Source organism: Ovis canadensis, chromosome 10, assembly GCF_042477335.2.
Source record: "Ovis canadensis isolate MfBH-ARS-UI-01 breed Bighorn chromosome 10, ARS-UI_OviCan_v2, whole genome shotgun sequence".
Taxonomy (NCBI): Eukaryota; Metazoa; Chordata; class Mammalia; order Artiodactyla; family Bovidae; genus Ovis; species Ovis canadensis.
This window is the reverse complement of record NC_091254.1, coordinates 37,279,713-37,293,224: the sequence shown is the minus strand read 5'-3', so window position 1 is coordinate 37,293,224 and position 13,512 is coordinate 37,279,713. Positions and strand designations below refer to the sequence as shown.

Here is a 13,512-nt window from a genome sequence, read left to right as displayed (position 1 = left end):
CCAATTCCACCATCAATCCATGTAAACAAGTAATTCGAGTGCCAGCAAAAGACCTCATCGGTTATGCTTCATCATTCATCAGATCTTTTCTTCCAATTTAAGAATCAAAACAGAATGTTTCAGCATCATCAATTTTTACCCAGGGCAGAGAGGATATAAAGATTTTCATGCACCACTTAGGCACATTGATTGAACTCGTGAACTGGGCCACGGCTCTAGTGTTCTTTTGAGAAGGTGAGAATCAAGTGTTCACGTGTCCTGGAAATACTCAAGAAGACGGCCGCTGATTGGGATCTCAGTGCTTCTTGCAGCAGGTTTGCTAATTCAACTGAAGCAAGTGATGGATTTATTTTCATATAAGTCAGGTTATCATGGCAGCTTACTCTGAGCCAGTCTTTAGCGACTCATTCAGAGTCACTGATTAGTGAGTCTTTGGTGTTGCATCAAAGCCTAATACGGTCTTACAAGAAAATGAATGAGACTGAGTGAAAGAAAGTGAAAGTGAAGTTGCTCAGTCATGTCTGAGTCTTTGCAACTATGGACTGTGGCCTACCAGGCTCCCCTGTCCATGGGATTTTCCAGGCAAGAACACTGGAGTGGGTTGCCATTTCCTTCTCCAGGAGGCCTTCCTGACCCAGGGATTGAAACCAGGTCTCCCGCATTGTAGGCAGACGCGTTACAATCTGAGCTACCAGGGAAGCACTGACCAATTGAAACAGAGGGCTAATCTGGAAGTATCATTTTGTCATTGACAGGTATAAACATCACTCGTGGGACTTCCTTGGTGGTCCAGTGGTTAAGAATCTGCCTTGTAATGCAGGGGAGATGGGTTTGATCCCTGGCTGGGGAACTAAAATCTCATAGGGCATGGAGAAACGAAGCTTGCGCATTGCAACTAGAGAGTCTGTGTGCCACAACGAACATCCCCCCATACTACAACTAAGACCTAATGCGGCCAAATAAATAAACATCATCTGTACACACAGTCTGACTGTCTGCAGGACTGTGGGTAAAAAGACACTAAATGAGGGAAGCTCCTAAATAAGAAAACAGTTAATGTGCTAATGCATAGCCAGAATGCCGGGGTCCCCCAGGGCATCTCAAGGAACCTTCAGTATTTGTGGATTGAGTCTCTTCCTGTCCCCCTTCTGCTTCTCCTCTACCCTTGGTAGGTGACTTGCGTAGTTGTAACCAGGCAAACCATCTGTTTCCTCACAGACATCTAAGGAGGAGCTACTTTCTACCCACCTCCCCCAAACTCCATGCCAAACTCTCTGGAGAGATACCCCCCCGAAACGTATACACATTTCCCACCTTGCTGGCCCTCCTTCTGGCCTGGCCCTTGGACCATAGTCAGATGAGCATCTAATAGAAGGGCCGTGATCCTAGCAAATGCCTGCAAAGAATCACTGTAGCTGCAAATCACACACTCCAGGACCTGTATGCAACGGTATAGATATGAATGGTGCTGAGGCTGAAGAATAATTCAGCAAGCAACAATACAAGGTTTACTGACTCAGCAAATCCCTCAGTGGCCGGTTTCCTTAGGCTTTTTGCCTTAGGATAAATTTTACAGTATTCTGTAGACAACTCCAAGCTAGCATTATCTGCCATCAGGTAAACAGAGAATTAATGAGGAGGCCAAAGTTTGTGTACACTGAATTCCCTGAGTGTTGAATAAATAATGTGGCATCATTTCCATGAGAGTCAGTTCTTAATAAGTACCGTCACTTTCTGAAATCTGGGTGAATAATTTTTAAATGATGACATACGCAAAAATGCAGTCGGATAGAAAATGTTCAAGAGTAAGAAAAGCAAAGAACAATAACATTTAAATGATGAGTGTTCCCTTAATCTGATAGGCAAACAAATAAACAGTCTCATTTGCTAATGTTCTTTCAGTATGGCAGAAAAATATCGGTCAGGTGTTCATGAAACAAGCCGTTTCCATACAATATAACGATCCCATAATTTGGGAGACTAAATCGAGGGAAGCTTTCTCAGTGCCTATATATGGAAGGACTATCATTCCCTAAATAGGACAACACACGGCAGTCAGAATTCTTTTGTAGAATATTGGGCTGTCTTTGTAAAACTACAAAATGTAGATTCAACCATACAAATTGGAAACAATTTTGTACATAAGAAATCTGTGTTAGGTGTAAGAATTTTTTAAAAATAAAATACCATGAGCATATGCTCACATTAAAAAATGATTCTGTGGAGGGCAACGAGCTTATCTGGATTTTACTCTTAATATTTATGGAGCCTTTGTTTTGTTATCTGCTAATGTTTGCTGACAGAAAAGATACTGCAGAGTCTGAAGATTTGGGAAACATTTCTGGAAAAAAAAGTGCAAGCTGCAAACTCAGTAGGCTAAGTAGTCATTGCAATGACTAGGTTCTGTAGGGGGATATCTGGCCTCCAGACACCCTGCTACCATAGTCCATTAAGGTAGAAGCAAGTCTCAGACCAAATTCAGCGAACTCTACAACGGTTGTTTATTAGCAGGCTGGGACAAAGAACAATCAGATGACCAATTCTCTAAATGCAGTGAAACCCTCCCTCCAATTCCATCAGAGAATCACTCTAACAAGTACCTTCAACACATAGTAAATACAACAAATATTCAGATAGCAGGATCAGGGACATCTTTTGTCAAATCAGACAGTATCTTCCACTAAATGGAATGGGAGACGGCACAGGGGTCAAGAGTGCTAGACCTGTACTGCCCTATCCTGTAGCCATGAGCTACTTGTAGCTAGTGAAGTTTAAATTTAAGTTAATTAAAATTAAATAAAAGTTGGACTTCCCTGATGGTCCAGTGGTTAAGAATCTGCCTGCCAGTACAGGGGACACAGCTTCCATCCCTGGTCCAGGAAGATTCCACACGCCAGGGGGCGGCGGGCAACTAAGCCCACAGCTACTGAGTCCACCACGTGCCGAAACCACTGAAGCCTGCATGTCCTAAAGCCGTGCTCTGAAACAAGAGAAGCCATTGCAGTGAGAAGCCCATTCACCACGACTAGAGAGTAGCCCCCACTCTTGTTAGCTAGACAAAAGCCCACGCAGCAAGAAATACCCAGCACAGCCAAAGTAAATAAATAAATTTTAAAATAAAAAAATTAAATTAAATAAAAATAAAATTCAATTGCCCTAGTCACTTGGTGCGAGAGGCTTCCATATTGGACAGTGTAAAATACAGACCATTTTCATAATCACAGATTTATTTTGAGCTGAAAACAAATGCCTAAACAGATACAGACAGAGGGCCTTTTTGGAGCAGAGATATCACCAGTGATACCTGCTAGTAATATAGGCAGGTGGGGTGGGGAAACTCTAGACAGGGCCTAAAGATCAGTGTCCACTCTATGTCCCACTGTTTCTGCCTGGCCCAGTAAACATTTACCAAACCTTTGCTTTTCCATCTCCATGTCAATCGCCTTCCTCCCCTCTGAAGTCCCAAATGACTAACCCCCAGTGTTCTCTTTGTCTTAGCTGAGAATGATATTTAAAGTGAGTGATGCTTTTGCCATTTCAGGGAATTACTCATTTTTTCCTGAGTCCCTCTCATGTATACATGTTGTTAAACGTTTGTTTTTCTTCTCTTAATCTGTCTCATGTCAAGCCAATTTAATTCTTAGACCAGCCAAAAGTATCTAGAAGGGTAAAGGAAAATTCCTTCCTCTCCATCACTGGGCTGGCCAGATTCTTACACTCTGTGCCTGATAATGCTTGTGAATAAGCAAAATCATCTTTACTTTTTAAGATTCTCCTTTTTTAGGTGGGGCTAGAAGCCAGGAAACTACATTTCAAAAACTCACCTGCAGACTTCCCTGGTGATCTAGTGGTAAAGAATCCACTTGTCAATGCAGGAGACACAGGATCAATTTTTGATCCAGGAAGATTCCACAGAGCACAGAGCAACTAAGCCTGGATGGCACAACTACTAAGCCTGAGCTCTAGGGCCTGTGCTCTGCAACAAGAGAAGTCGCCGCAATGAGAAGGTCATGCACCGCAACAAAGAATAGCCCCTGCTCACCACAGTAGAGAAAGTCCACACAGCAAAGAAGACTTAGTGCAACCAACCAATGAACCAACCAAACAAACAAATCAAAAAACTGTCCTGCTAGCAGAATCTCTGGCTTATAGTCAGTGAGAAGGTAAAAGGGAGAGATAAACCACGTTTCCCATTGGCAGCTGCAGCCAGGGACGTGCCTTTCTGCTGTCTATATGTGAGATATGGGGACTGGCTTCCTGGCATTCCTCTCAACCTCACTCACTAATGGCAGATCATAAGCTGCCCTGATGTTTGATCCATGCACTTCCTCAACTCCTGAATTCTACAAAGGAGTTTCTCTGACCTTCATTTCCCCAGATCTAACAGGTCTGTGAAACTTCAAATCCCTGGGTTACATCCCCTCCTGCCTGAAACACCTAGAGTGGTTTCTTTCACTGGCCATTCCCTGGGTGGTATTGATACATACCCTACTTGTGGAGTTTTCATTCCAATCCCAAAGAATGCTCCAACTACCACACAATTGCACTCATCTCACATGCTAGTAAAGTAATGCTCAAAATTCTCCAAGGCAGGCTTCAGCAATACGTGAACTGTGAACTTCCTGATGTTCAAGCTGGTTTTAGAAAAGGCGGAGGAACCAGAGATCAAATTGCCAACATCCGCTGGATCATGGAAAAAGCAAGAGAGTTCCAGAAAAACATCTATTTCTGCTTTATTGGCTATGCCAAAGCCTTTGACTGATCATAATAAACTGTGGAAAATTCTGAGAGAGATGGGAATACCCGACCACCTAACCTCCTTCTTGAGAAATCTGTGTGCAGGTCAGGAAGCAACAGTTAGAACTGGACATGGAACAACAGACTGGTTCCAAATAGGAAAAGGAGTATGTCAAGGCTGTATATTGTCACCCTGCTTACTTAACTTATATGCAGAGTACATCATGAGAAACGCTGGACTGGAAGAAACACAAGCTGGAATCAAGATTGCTGGGAGAAATATCAATAACCTCAGATATGCAGATGACACCACCCTTATGGAAGAAAGTGAAGAGGAACTAAAAAGCCTCTTGATGAAAGTGAAAGAGGAGAGTGAAAAAGTTGGCTTAAAGCTCAACATTCAGAAAACAAAGATCATGGCATCTGGTCCCATCACTTCATGGCAAATAGATGGGGAAACAGTGGAAACAGTGGAAACAGTGTCAGACTTTATTTTTTTGAGCTCCCAAATCACTGCAGATGGTGAATGCAGCCATGAAATTAAAAGACGCTTACTCCTTGGAAGAAAAGTTATGACCAACCTAGACAGCATATTCAAAAGCAGAGACATTACTTTGCTGACTGAGGTCTGTCTAGTCAAGGCTATGGTTTTCCCTGTGGTCATGTATGGATGTGAGAGTTGGACTGTGAAGAAGGCTGAGCACCGAAGAATTGATGCTTTTGAAGTGTGGTGTTGGAGAACTTTTGAGAGTCCCTTGGACTGCAAGGAGATCCAACCAGTCCATTCTAAAGGAGATCAGCCCTGGGTGTTCTTTGGAAGGAATGATGCTAAAGCTGAAACTCCAGTACTTTGGCCACTTCATGCAAAGAGTTGACTCATTGGAAAAGACTCTGATGCTGGGAGCGATTGGGGGCAGGAGGAGAAGGGGATGACAGAGGATGAGATGGCTGGATGGCATCACTGACTCGATGGACGCGAGTCTGAGTGAACTCCGGGAGTTGGCAATGGACAGGGAGGCCTGGTGTGCTGCATTCATGGAATCACAAAGAGTTGGACACAACTGAGTGACTGAACTGAACTGAACTACTTGTGGGGACTTCCCTGGTGGCTCAGACAGTAATGCACCTGACTACAATACGGGATACCCAGGTTCAATCCCTGGGTCGGGAAGATCCTCTGGAGAAGGAAACGGCAACCCACTCCAGTACTCTTGCCTGGAAAATCCCATGGACAGAGGAGCGTGGTAGGCTACCGTCCATAGGGTTGCAAAGAGTCAGACACGACTGAACGACTTCACTTTCACTTTTCACTTTCTACTTGTGGGAGTGCAGAGGGGCTCATATGTACTTTCTATCTGTCCATTACTTAAACATCATCCTTTTTCTCAATTAAGAATGAGCTCTGATACAACCTATGCTAATTATTAAACCTTGGGGTAAGTGTGGTGTGTGCACCCTCAGTTGTGTCCAACTACTTGCAACCCCATGGACTATAGCCTGCCAGGCTCCTCTGTTTATGGAATTTCCCAGGCAAGAATACTTGAGTGGGTTGTCATTTCCTTGGGGTAAGTACAGTGATATTAAAAGGCTTTGTATTAATTACCTCTGTGGTGTGGTCTCTCTTAGGGAACTTCTGCTAATGAACTTCTTGAGTGTGGATTCCCAAAGAGGACACTTTAAATGTTAACTAAGGGCCCTTACATTGGAGTCAACTAGAATTTATCATCTATACTGAAGTATTGACATGGTAAAGTTGGAAACAATTACATATAAGGACATCTTTTTTATGGAAGAAATCTGTCATTGTTCAGTTTTTAGCAGTGTTAAATCTTAGACCATGTTGTGGATATCAACATTTGCTGGAAACATAGTTTGAAAATTCTTGAATTAGATACTACTTAGATATGATACTGTATGCTGAAATGAGGCCCAGAAAAAATTCTGGAATGTAAAGTGGTTGCCCGAATGAAATTTTAGTGATCTAATGAGTTTTTATAGCTCTGGCTGACTAATTTGCTCCTGGGGAGTAAATGGTTCAATTAAAATCTCTGGCTCACAAACTTTTATATTATTTACATGGATTTTCTTTATTAGATTTATAAACCTTGTGGTTAACTCATGGGGTTTAATTATGTGGTATTTCAACGGAATTCTTGTTTCACTGCCATGAAAGAAAAAAAGTCACACTTTTTGAAAAACCTGTGCAAGGAGGAGTGGAAGTGAGGAGAGATGCTGTGAACTGAGGCATCAACCTGAGGAAGGTGGTAACAGAGGCGGGTGGGTGGAAGAGGTGTGAGGTCATTTGCCACTATAGGCTCATTTGCAATTAAAGAAGAAATCTATTTTTGCAGTCCTAAAGACTGCAACTTTTAAGGGGTCATGAGTCAATCCCAAATTAGTGTAAATTAGTTCAAACTTTTAGATTTCACCAGCACCTAGCTGGAATTAGACATCAGGACAGCACAGACCTTGACAAAAGTCATTCTGTAGGTGGTCCTGGGAATTCAGAGAGACACTGCTTCCTAAAAAGGAAAAAAAAAAAAATCCAAACAAATGACTCAATAGTTCTTAAATTAAAAAAACACACAGACACATTTGAATCATGCATTAACTATTAGGCCATTTTAACTCGAGTACCCATAAAGAAGGCTGAGCTCCAAAGAATTGATGCTTTCAAACTGTGGTGTTGGAGAAGACTCTTGAGAGTCCCTTGGACAACAAGGATATCAAACCAGTCAATCCTAAAGGAAATTAACCCTGATTATTCATTGGAAGGACTGATGCTGAAGCTGAAGCTCCAATACTTTGGCAACCTGATGGGAAGAGCTGACTCACTGGAAAAGACCCTGACGCTGGGAAAGACGGAAGGCAGGAAGAGAAGGGGGCAACAGAGGATGAGATGGTTAGATAGCATCACTGACTCAATGGACATGAATTTGAGCAAACTCCAAGACATAGTGAAGGACAAGGAAGCCTGGCAGGCTGCATGCAATTCATGGGGTCACAAAGAGTTGGACATGACTTAGTAACTGAACAACAACCCTAGGGTTCTGGCCTCACTCTGTTCAAGATAATTAAAATATATGAAGACCCAAGTCAGCACAGAGACCTCTAAGGAGAAGCCAGTATTAATGGAGAAGGGAGAGTCCAGGTAAACGCAGAAAGGTGGATGCTGGGAGCTGTGCTGTGATGCTGTACGATCCAAGGGGTCTGCCCTTGGCCCCAGATGGGTTCATCGGTCTAAATCTTAGGATACACTCTGCCTGTAAACCACCTTGGGGAGAAGGTCCTAGTGGAAACGGTATTCATTTTCGCACCATGCTGGAGATGCCTGTCATGATACTAATTATTTTTTAGAATCTGAGTGGGGAGTCTGAAGCTCCTGAAGAGTTCTTTGGTCAAAGTGAAAACCCCAGGCTGGGAATTTTCCCTTCTGCAAACCCTTTTCTATTCAAAGTCAATACTTCACACTTAGCCAACGGAATATTAACATAACAATTCAGCTCCTGCCAAGAAGGCAAAACAAACCCCTCCAGTCAGCCAATGCCAATTACTCTCCACAGGTGGTACGAATAGAGTCCTCGTGTTCAACGCATAAAGTCTTATTTTTTTTCCAGGCCACTCTTGAAAGTTTTTCTGTGATCTCACTTTTTTTCCATGACTATTTGCTCCATTCTTTTTCATGGTTTATTATTATTTTTTTAAACAGCCTGACTTTTTCCACCTATTGCCCCTGCAGTGGTCACGCAAGTCCTTCCCATCAATTCATCTTTTATGTTTTTTAGATACTTTTATTCGTCCTCCAGGTCCTTTTTCTTCCTTTCTGTGGCAAGCACCGAGGGAAATTGTTTCCTCTACTTTTCTCATGAAAGCTGCACAGTCTCGTAGCCTGTTATCTAGAGTTTTCTTTGGAAAAGGTTGGCACTTTCCATCTCTAAGTCTTCATGTGCTTTTTATGTCCACCATATTCGTCCATTTTCGGTCCTTGATAACCAGCCCTTTACACAATGTAACAACAAAATAAATCCAGTAGTGGGGAGAGAATGAGGGCAAAGGTCAGTATTATAACTCTTTGGACTCTGAACGCACAATAAGGAGAAAACTACTGAAGTATTCTAGAAGAAATAGACTCAGTTAGGTTTTTGCAAGCCATTTTGTTGTTATTGCTGTTCAGTTGCTAAGTTATGTCCGACTCTTTCGTGTCTCCGTGGACTGTAGCCTGCCAGGCTCCTCTGTCCACAGGATTTCCTAGGCAAGAATACTGGAGTGGGTTCTTCTTCAGGGGATCTTTCTGACCCAAGGGTCAAACCTGTGTCTTCTGCGTTGCAGGCAGATTCTTACTGCTAAGCCAGGGAAGCCCATGTAATACTTGTCTAATAGATAATAGCCTTTAGTTAGCAGACGAGGAAATTGAAACTTGGAGAGGTAGGTTTCTTCTCATCTACCAGTAAATACTGGTACGTGTATTTCCTGGTAGATTCAGGGACTTACTTTCAGGCCAATCTGAGCCAGTTCTCCTAACCTCTACCTTCTATTGATGCCCAAATCCCTAAGTGTTCATGGTCCCAACTCTGACCTGACCTCCCATATTCACATGTGTATTGAGGAACCCTGTGTATAAACGGAGAAGTAGGGATGTGGTGGCTCAGATGGTAAAGCGTCTGTCTACAATGCGGGAGACCCGGGTTCGATCCCTGGATTGGGAAGATCCCCTGGAGAAGGAAATGGCAATCCACTCCAGGACTATTGCCTGGAAAATCCCATGGACAGAGGAGCCTAGTAGGCTACAGCCCATGGGGTCGCAAAGAGTTGGACACGACTGAGTGACTTCACTTCACTTCTTCACTTCACTTCAGGGATGGGGCAGAAGAGAGATTTCAAGTCACCATTTCTCTCTGATTGATTCTCTACAGGGAACAACTCTGCTGTTGCCTGTTACCAAAGAGAAGGAATGGGCTCCTGGGAACCCTACAAATGGATCCCCCCTTCCCTGAGTGCCAATGAGGGAGAACCAGGATGTGAGTTCCAGCACACCAAGAACTCCATCCATAAAGAGGACATCGAAACATAGAGATAAGAAATGCATTCTTCATCATCAGAGGTTTAGCCAAGAAAAGCATATCTCCTCCTAAGACTAAAGCATAATATAGAAACAAGACCACTTCTGCTCTATCAAAGATACTTTCACAAATCACAATAAGACTATTTTTTCACACTGAAAACACCCTGCAGAAGAGAACATACTTTAGATGCTCTTAAAATATTTTCCAAAATGGCTCCTTGATTCTCATTTCATCTTCTTTTCCAGTTCATGGGGCAGAAAACAGCAAAGACATACACAGTGAGGGGCACCAGAGTACCTGCTCTTTAGCTCAGGGTGAAAAATCAGAAGCTGCTTTCAGCCACTAGTGACCTGTCATCTTTGCTTTTTCTAGAGTCCTAGGCAATCACTGGTAGAAAAATTAAAGTTGTTTCAAACAGTGCAACTTTGAGATTTTGTAATTTCTATGTGATTGTTTTCTGGTAAATTACATCTGATTAAAAGCAACATTTTTCTAACCCTCCTATTTAAGAGCTGGCTTCCCTGATGGCTCAGAGGTAAAGAATATGCCTGCAATGCAGGAGATGAGGGTTTGATCTCTGGGTTGGGAAGATCCCCTGGAAAAGCAAATGGCAACCCACGCCGGTATTCTTGCCTGGAGAATTTCATGGACAGAGGAGCCCCTAGGGTAACAGACCATGGGGTCGCAAAAGAGTCAGACACGACTTAGTAACTGAGCAACAACAAACAACCAGGGACTCACTTTCAGGCCAATCTGTAAAATGGGGATGCCTCCTTCTCAGGGTGAAATATAGTGTATGTAAAGAGATGGGTACGATACTCCCAATAAGTGATCAGTGACTGGTCTCTACTGCTAAGCTTTGAACTTTGCACTGATGTAGGGGAGGGTGGTGGACTCTGTTTGAGCCAATGTGTGTTTGTACTTGTCTCAGAGAAGGCCCTCTTCTTAGATGGAACACAGAGAGGGTTCCAGTAAGGATATTCCTGGAACCGTAACTCGTGAACACTTGACCCAACAGTCATATCAGCCATGCAAACCTCAGTTAGCAAGAATGAAACAGCTACAAGGCTGATGGCCCTCAGCCAAAGGACCCATACACGACTATAAGGATAAAAACACGTTCATCTGTTCTGGTTCTATTTCTTTTTACTTCTAAAGGCACTGTGACCTTTCTGCGAGGCAGGCATATCCAGAACTGATGTCCCCCTTTGGTTGGGATGGAATCACAGACAAGAGTGGAGATCTGAGGGTCACCCAGGGGATAATGAGGGGCAGAGCTGGGATAAACTCGGGGTTCTAGATGCCTATTCTATGCTTTGGTTCACTACCTTCTCTCTGAGGCTCCTAAGAACAGAGCTGGCCAGGCTCAGTGCTGCAGCGTCAGTTCTGAAGCAAAAGAAATTCTAATTTTCACTGACCCTAAGGTGTCCTGCGGGCTTCTCCCGTGGCTTAGATGGTGAAGAATCTGCCTGCAATGCAGGAGACTGCGGTTTGATCCCTGGGTCAGGAAGATCCCCTGGAGAAGGGAATGGCTACTCACTCCAGTATTCTTGCCTGGAGAATCCCATGGACAGAGGATCCTGGTGGGTTACAGTTCATGGGGTCGCAAAGAGTCGGACATGACTGAGCAATGAACACTTTCACTGTTTTTCAAAGGTGTCCTGTGTTAACAGCAGAGGGAAAATAAAGACACAGTCCCACATTTCCAGAGGAGGGTGGCTGGGGACAAAGCTTCTCAGCCTGACACGCATACAAAACAGCTGGAGGGCTTGTTCAAATGCAGATTCTAGCTCTGCAGGTTGGGGGCAGGGCTGAATCGCCTGCATTTTGAAGGGGTTCCCGGTGAGATGAGGGGCTGCTGAGTGCATCACACTTTGAGCAGCGAGGATCCAGGGGGAATAGTGCTGGCCTTGAGGTTGACCTCATCAGGTCTGAATCCTGACACCACCTCACCGGATGTGTGACCTTGAACAGCATGCTTTTGACTTCCCTAAGCCCAGATTTTCATCTATAAAATAGATGCAATGGTACCCACATCTTTAGTACTGTTATTAGAAATAAATAAAAGACTTAATAAAGATGCCTAGTTGGGGCTTGGCATGAGACAAAGGCTTGGTCATCAGTATTAATACTAATATTGTATCACGGGAGTTACTATACCTGCCGATTTTGGATTCTTCAGTAGCAGCTCCAGGTAACAGCCAGTTTAAACAAACCAAAAAATAGAAACTGCTTAAGGAAAGCCTTATTGCTTATTTACATCTTCTGAATCAATATATTTTCTGAAACTAAGACCACAGCTCTACAGTGAAGAATTATCCCATTTCCTCTTTGTTCTCTCCAATATTCTGTTATGAAAAATTGCAAACTTACAGCAAAGTTGGAAGAACTGTATGGTGAACACCCGGATACCCACTGTCTAGGCTTTAGGATTCAGTTCAGTTCAGTCACTCAGTGGTTTTATGATTAACAGGTTTTTAAAATGTGCTCTATCACCTATCTTTTCCATTCCTCTGTTGATCCACCAAGCCATCTTTTCTAAGGGGGAAGGAGGGGATGAGGGAGATGTTTGTCACAGATTTCCAGCATCAGGACATATGAATGAATTTTTTTTTCAATTATTTGTGCTCTGCCCTCTTTTTTCCCTTGGCCCAGTGGTCTGAACAGACTACAAGGTAATTACAAAGTTAGACCCAATGCCACAACTGAGACAATACTGCATCCCTAAGGGATGATGGTACTAAGGACCCATCAATTTGGAAGTAACTTATATACAAGTCAAGAGCAAGAAATACCTCTAAGCTTTCCACATTTCTCAAACAGGCACTCTATGACCTAAAATAGGATCGGCATGCTTCTGTTTTCTGACCCAGAAATACCAATAAGAATTTCTTAAGCCATTTCACCAAACCCAGAAAGACAACCTACAGATCTCCAGCCCAGTCCAGCCACGCAGCTCAAATTTCTGTGTAGACATGTTTTCTTTCAGGGATGACTGCTGTTTTGTACAAAATGCTGCTGCTCAGACACAGTTGTGTCTGACTCTTTGCAACCCCATGGGCTGTAGCCCAGCAAGCTCCTTTGTCCACAGGATTCTCCTGGCAAGAATACTGGGGTGGGTTGTCATTTTCTCCTCCAGGGGATCTTCCTGACTCAGGGATCAAACCCACGTCTCCTGCGTTGGCAGGTGAATTCTTTATCACTAGCACCACCAAAATGAATCACTCCCAATAGTCTTTAAGTAAGGAAAAAAAAAAGTGAACAGAATCATCATCCTGCAACATGAAAGCTTTCCGGGAACAAGGCTCCAACAAGATTCTGTTAGAAAAGTCTGACCTAATCATGAAAACAAAAACCAAACAAACTAAAACACCCACGTGTAAATAAATGTAACCTGCAACCATCAGCACATCCCACCCCTGCCCTGGAACCTGCAACGTCATGCAGGTTGCTGTTGACTAACTGTGGTTATGTTCACTCAGCCAGATATTCAAGAGGGGAACTGTTAGGAACAAAGGCTTTGGAGTCCAAGAGTCCTGTGTTTGAATACTGGGTCTGCTACTTACTAGATATTGATGGAACAAGTCTCCTGAATTTGAGCCCTAAGAGTTTCATCCAGAAAACGGCCACAGCAGGTTCTCTTCACAGAGGTGTTGAGGGGATTAGAGAAAACGTCCCAGCAGAGTGCAGAGCATGTAGAGGTAGTTTTGCT

At 43.4% G+C, this 13,512-nt stretch overlaps 1 protein-coding gene across 2 annotated transcripts in view; it reads right to left on the bottom strand.

The window, feature by feature from the left end:
* Positions 1-13,512, bottom strand: part of LHFPL6 (LHFPL tetraspan subfamily member 6) — a 236,031-nt gene that overhangs the window by 27,212 nt on the left and 195,307 nt on the right. The window lies entirely within an intron of this gene.